Genomic DNA, 6,527 nt, shown 5'->3' with positions numbered 1-6,527 from the left:
TTTCTACCCACCTAACTAAATCGGTATACAGTTTAAATAGCCATTCTCCTCACTTCTCAGATGGCATGCAGGGAGATTTAAAGAAGTGGTGTGAGAAGCACAGGTTACTCCATCCACGCTTCGCTCTTTCACTGCTTCTTTAAACCTCTCTGTGCATCAGCTGAGAAGTTGAGAGAGTGGCGATTTAAACTTTAAACCAGGGATGTGCACAAACCATCCGACGATTCGTCGGCAGAGGAGTTACCTTTAAGGGACTGGGAGGGTGCTCTTACCTTCCCCCCACTTTGTTTTCCCTGCCAGCATTGTGCCCAAAATCACTGTGGAGGGCAGCAGCGTACGTTCTTGCTGCCCTGGTAAGCATCAGTGGCCAGTGCACGTGCACAACTGGGATTTATAGGGCTACTGGGATTTCATTTCTTGAAAATTCTCAGCAGTGTAATCTATGCAAAATGACTTTGCCTGATCAATGATAAGTCTTACCTACTGGCAATCTATAAAGGATAAAGAGCACAGAAGTCTCTCATCATATTACCTTGAATAAATCATCATCTCTCAGACAAACCAACATGTGATTCTTGTGCAGGTAACATGAGATAAAGTGCATGTGGCAATCTACCCTGCATGCTTGATCAGGAAAGAAATCTGACATTAATTTGTCAACATATTTAGCTGTGCTTTTATAGTATGCATCATGGTTAGGAGATGATAAACATCCGAACATTTATTACACCCAGTCAGGATGTAAACAACCACCAGCAAACCACTATTAAAAAATGTAAATTGTTCATCTTTCAAGGAACAAAGGGCCTTCCACAAAGCCCCTTTTTCATGCTGCAAGTGTTTCCCTGGGATCATTTGAACCAGCTATAGCCCAGGTGATCTCAAAAGATCACCCTGTCCAAATCCAAATAAGCTATTTGCTACACCTCTAGATTAGGTTAGGTTGTGCCTTCGAGACGGCATCAACTCCTGGCGACCACAGAGCCATGTGGTTTTCTTAGCAGAATACAGGAGTGATTTACCATTGCCTTCTCCTGTGCAGTATGAGATGATGCCTTTCAGCATCTTCCTATATCGCTGCTGCCTGATATACTGTAGGAGTTTTCCATAGTCTGGGAAACATACCAGCTGGGATTTGAACCAACAGCCTCTCTAGTCAGGTTACTTCCCCACTGCACCATTAGGTGGCTCACACCTCTAGATAGCCTGCTCTGAATGCAAAGCGGGCTTAAATGTGACAATTTGACAATCCTTTGCTTGCTACAATTATGACCAAAAGTATATCTGTATTCAGACCAGGTTGGAGAAGATCCTCAACAGACTACCCATACTTGTGGACCTCCACCTACATAGTTGCTTTCTAGTTTGTAGAGTGAGGGCAGTGGGACTCACCTTGGTGGCACCAGTCAGCTTTTTTTTCCTTAAACATTTTCAAATGTTTCACTGCTGGCGAAGAGCCAGAGGCAGGAAGTGTGGCTGCAGACAGACCAGAATCAGATACCAGTTCAAGAAGATAAGGAGCAGCTGCAGAAGATGAGGCCATGGTCAGGACAGACCAAGTCCACATAGTACTCAGTACAACCTGCTCAGACTGAAGGGTAAGCTTGGAAGCATGGATTTTATACAGCCTCATGTCTCATGCATTTTCATTGGGTTGTAAGGTAAGCTGACTGCATTCAGGCTATGCCTGGCTGGCTGATGAGCTGTGGTAGGAGGTAGAATTCACCAATAATCAGAGGAGAATTCACCAATAATCAGAGGAGTGTCCAATTGCCTTGGGGTTTTGTGGGTGGTAGGAACTCCTGTCTGTCTACCACCCACCCTGCTTTTGTGACCCTAAGTCCTCCACAATAGGGGATATGGACTGGTTCTGGGTCCATTATACTCTGAGAAAAATAATTGAAAATATTTCAAATATTCATAAAAAATTGTAGTACTGTCTGATTGCTTCAGGGTTTGGGTGGTTGTTGGCACCCATGGGTGCTCCACAATAAGGTATAATGGCCTGGTTCAAGTCCCATTATACCCTATGAGAAAAAAATAAAAATATTTTTCAAAAATTCATAAAAAATCGTACGAGTGTCCGATTGCTTTGGGGTTTGGGTGGCAGGTACCCCTGGGTGCCAGCTACCATACTTCCAATTTTTGGATGTCTGAACTGGTTCAAACTGGTTCAAACCAGTTCAAATCAAACCACCCCCTGGTTCAGTTTGAATTCGAACCTGCAGCTCGAACCTGATGGCTGGTTTGGTTCGAATTCAAACCTTTGAACCACCCTGGTTTGAATTCGAACCGGTTCGAATTTGAACCAGTTCGCACATCCCTACAGCCCAGGGCTTAGCCAATCAGCACACTAGGTGGGTGGGACCTAGAGAGTCATTGGGAGGAAGAACAGGTTTCTTTCTTAGAAGAGAAGCTGGGCTGGAGGTGCAGAGAAGAACACATGTGGCCAGGGTGGATGGCTGCTGGAGGTGACTGAAGCTCTTGGAAGACAGAACTGCAGGGTCTTGAATTCTCATCCAGGGTTTGGTGAGGGTTTGGTGACAAAGGGTTTGGTGGCAAAGAAATTTGTTCTTGTTTCCTTGACTGAAACCATAGAATACTGATGAATCTGAGGCAGTATTCACTGAAGGAACTTGAATTTTCTTCTCATTTTCGAACTAGCTTTCCCCTCCACCCATATTGCTGAAACATTCCATTTTCTGCCTTCCATGTTATGCCACAACAAAAGCCAAATCTTTTAACAGTTTTAAAGATTATAGCTTCTATGGGAAACAGGAAGTATGAGTACTACATGCTTCCTATTTTTGTGCTACTTCAGCAACACCCATTTGACAAAGGATATCAGGTGGCAGGATTGGGAAAGATCTCAACTGACACCGTGGAGAGCTGCTGTCAATCAAAGTAGACAATACATTGGACTTCATTGACCAATGGTCTTTCTCAATGTAAGGCAGTTCTATAGGATATTACCAAATAAGCCACACACACATTTTCTTTAAAGCATGGGTCACTTGTGCTTCTTTCTATCCCTTCTGTTTACCACACAGGTTTGAAGCCAATGCCACTTTGTTTTCTTATCTTAGCGTACAAAGCAGATTGAAAGCCTTACTTATACTCAGTTGGACCATTGATCTGTTTTGTCTGTGCTGACTAGCAGTGGATCTCCAGGGGTCTTTCCCAGCCAGAAACTGAATGTGAGACCTTCTGCGTGCAAACATGCACTATTCCACTGAACTACAGCCCTGCCCAAGTAAACTAAAGGCCCACTCAGCTTTATATACTTTTCCAAATGCTCTCTTGAAAAAGCAGAAGAAAACTAGGAATTTGAGGATTAATCTGGGCCAATTCAGACAATACTTTGGCCCTAGAATGTGCAATAAGGACATGTGCAACTGTACACATCCTTCCCCCATTTCGATGCACCAGGGCACCTTTCCATTACCACACAGGGGAAGTTATCCCAACCATCCCTCTATACATGTTAGAAATACTAGTTTGAACTACTAATCTATGTAGTGCATGTAGAGGGGGCAGTTGGATGAACTGTCCCCCAATAATCAGGGAAAAGATGCCTGGTATGCCAGGGGGACGGGAAGGATGTGCATACTCAAGGAGCAAGCATGTCCTTATAGTGCATTCTAGGGCTGGAGACGAAAGCATCATCCAAACCTACCATTGTTTCTTGAACCTTTTTCTCTCTGAGTCTCAGGCACTTGCAGGCTTTGAAGAGGCTTCAAAACTAAATAGGCCCCTTCTGTATATAGGAAGCCTTGTTCTGTGGCTCCAAAACTATGTACAGTAGTTACAAATGCAAGCAGCAAGGCCTATCCTTCTGCAGACACAGTACATTCGTCGAGGCCAACCTACCAGGGGAGAAAGTCTCCCCATGATTGCAAATGCTGGCAGTGTTTGAAGTAATGGAGAGAATCTCCCCAAGTATAGTGTCTTTCTCATCAGGCAAGTGCTGTCCTTGTGGTAAGCAGGGTAGTGGGCTGATGTATTAGGGAAACACTGGCCTGGGGTTTGCTGTTAGAGCTACACATGGTAACAGAATAAGACTTTTTGTCTTAGTTAGGCAGCCTGTCATGAGCAATTGGCACTGGCAGACAGAAGCTGGGGTACTAGTGCCATCACTGATGACTGTCCTGTCCCCGCCCCCTGCTTTGTGTTGAGTGACTTAAAAAACATCTTTTCCTAACTTTTCTTCATTGTCTATGGCTGTAATGTGCCAGGGTATGTGTGTCTCAAACCAAAACTTCCCGGAGACAGTCCCTGGCAACATACCTCCTGTACGGTGGAGAGCTGATCCTGTAGTAGAGAGGAGAGCTGGTCTTGTGGTAGCAAGCATGACTTGTCCCCTTAGCTAAGCAGGGTCCACCCTGGTTGCATATGAAAGGGAGACTTAATGTATGAGCACTGTAAGATATTCCCCTCAGGGGATGGAGCCTCTCTGGGAAGACCACCTAGGATCCAGGTTCCCTCCCTGGCATCCCCAAGATAGGGATGAGAGAGATTCTTGCCTGCAATCTTGGAGAAGCCACTGCCAGTCTGTGAAAACTATACTGAACTAGATAGACCAATGGTCTGACTTGGTATATGGCAGCTTCCTATGTTCCTACCACTGCTCATCAGCCAGCCAGGCATAGCCTGAATGCAGTCAGCTTACCTTACAACCCAATGAAAATGCATGAGACATGAGGCTGTATAAAATCCATGCTTCCAAGCTTACCCTTCAGTCTGAGCAGGTTGTACTGAGTACTATGTGGACTTGGTCTGTCCTGACCATGGCCTCATCTTCTGCAGCTGCTCCTTATCTTCTTGAACTGGTATCTGATTCTGGTCTATCTGCAGCCACACTTCCTGCCTCTGGCTCTTCGCCAGCAGTGAAACATTTGAAAATGTTTAAGGGGAAAAAAAGCTGACTGGTATTTTGGAATTCCTCATAGGGAATAATTAGGATTGCAGCAATGTATAGCTTCACGTCGGGGAGAAAGGGGTTTCATAGAGTGGAGTGTGGTGGGTGGTAGTTCCTAGGGTGGGCAAGGAAGCTATCAGAATTATTTGAAAGGAATTGGGCAAAGGGCTGATTTTTAAGTGATTTTTTGAAGTTTATGCATCTTTAAGGTTTTTCTCCATAAAGAAGCATGGAGGTGTCAGCAAATGTATAGCTTCACGTAGTGGGCAAAGGGGTGGCCTAGAGCAGAGTGTGGTGGGTGGTAGTGCCCAAGGGGGGCAAGGAAGCTATCAGAATTATTTGAAAGGAATTGAACAAAGGGCTGATTTTTAAGTGATTTTTGAAGTGTATGTGTCTTTAAGGTTAGCAGATGAGAGTGGATTCATGGTTTGTCATTGAAAATCTTATATGCTACCAAAGAATCTACACTCAGAACACTTCTGAAACAACAAAACCCAGTACCCCATGGGTTAGCAACCCATGGGGGTGGTTGGCACCCTCTTTGCACTAGACCACCACTCACTCTGGGCCACCCCAGCACCCTACAAGTGGCTTTAAGGTTTTTCTCGATAGGGAAGAATGGAGGTTTCAGCAGCCCCATAACTGCACTTGGGGGGTGCTGGGGTGGCCCAGAGCGAGGGTGCTAACCACCTCCATGGGTTGCTAACAACAACCCATGGTTCACGCAAAACCAAAACCGAACCACCCCCTCCTGGTTCAAACCTGGTTTGAATTCGAACCGAACTGGGCAAACCGGTTTTGTGCACAACCCTACTAGGCTGTCAGTCAGGACAGGGTTCACTTCCAGTTAACTCTTTAGGGGAGGGGTGGCTGATCACTACAGCTTAGTAAAGCAAAGATGGAGACATACAAATGCAAACAAAAGGCAAAAAGCACTGCTGTGTTTCCTGAACCTCGGATACCTGAGAAAAGCAGTTTATTTCTGGATTAAAAGTGGAGGCACACTTGACTCTTTTATGGATACATCTATCTACAGTATATCTGCATGGAGATATATGGATAGAAAGATATATATGTGTGCATATCAGTTCCCAAAACAGTCATCCTTCTTGCAACTGGGATACCTCATTTCATACTGCCTCCCATTCTCTGCATTGCCCACTAAGTCAGGGACAAGACCTTGCATTCTGAACAATGGCAATGGTTTTGGGATTCCCCTGCATCTCTCAACAATGGCATGGGTTGCACCTGAGAATCTCAGTGTGTTCTTACTCCCCTCATATGAGATGATGGTCACTGCCCATATACCCCTATGGTCAAAGGGGATCAATGCTTCATAGGGACTCCCCATTGCAACAGGGTGGTGGATGCATTTGGGTTACCAAGTTGGATGCATTTAAAACTCTGAGATTTCCAAGGGTTAGTGATGTCACAAGGTGGAACCTGGTGATGTCAGAAGACTGTCACTCCTTAAAAAATGCAGCCCTCATGGGCATATTCCTGAACATGAAGAGAAATTTTACAGGGAGCAGAGAGGAGCTAAAAATTGCTTCTTCCTTCCCCTCCCTGGGCTCTGCATCACAAAGCAAGCCTCACACGCCATCCATTT

This window comes from Hemicordylus capensis, chromosome 3 (genome assembly GCF_027244095.1).
Source record: "Hemicordylus capensis ecotype Gifberg chromosome 3, rHemCap1.1.pri, whole genome shotgun sequence".
In the NCBI taxonomy this organism is placed as follows: Eukaryota; Metazoa; Chordata; class Lepidosauria; order Squamata; family Cordylidae; genus Hemicordylus; species Hemicordylus capensis.
The sequence above is the reverse complement of the archived record's forward strand: the minus strand, read 5'-3'. Positions refer to the sequence as shown.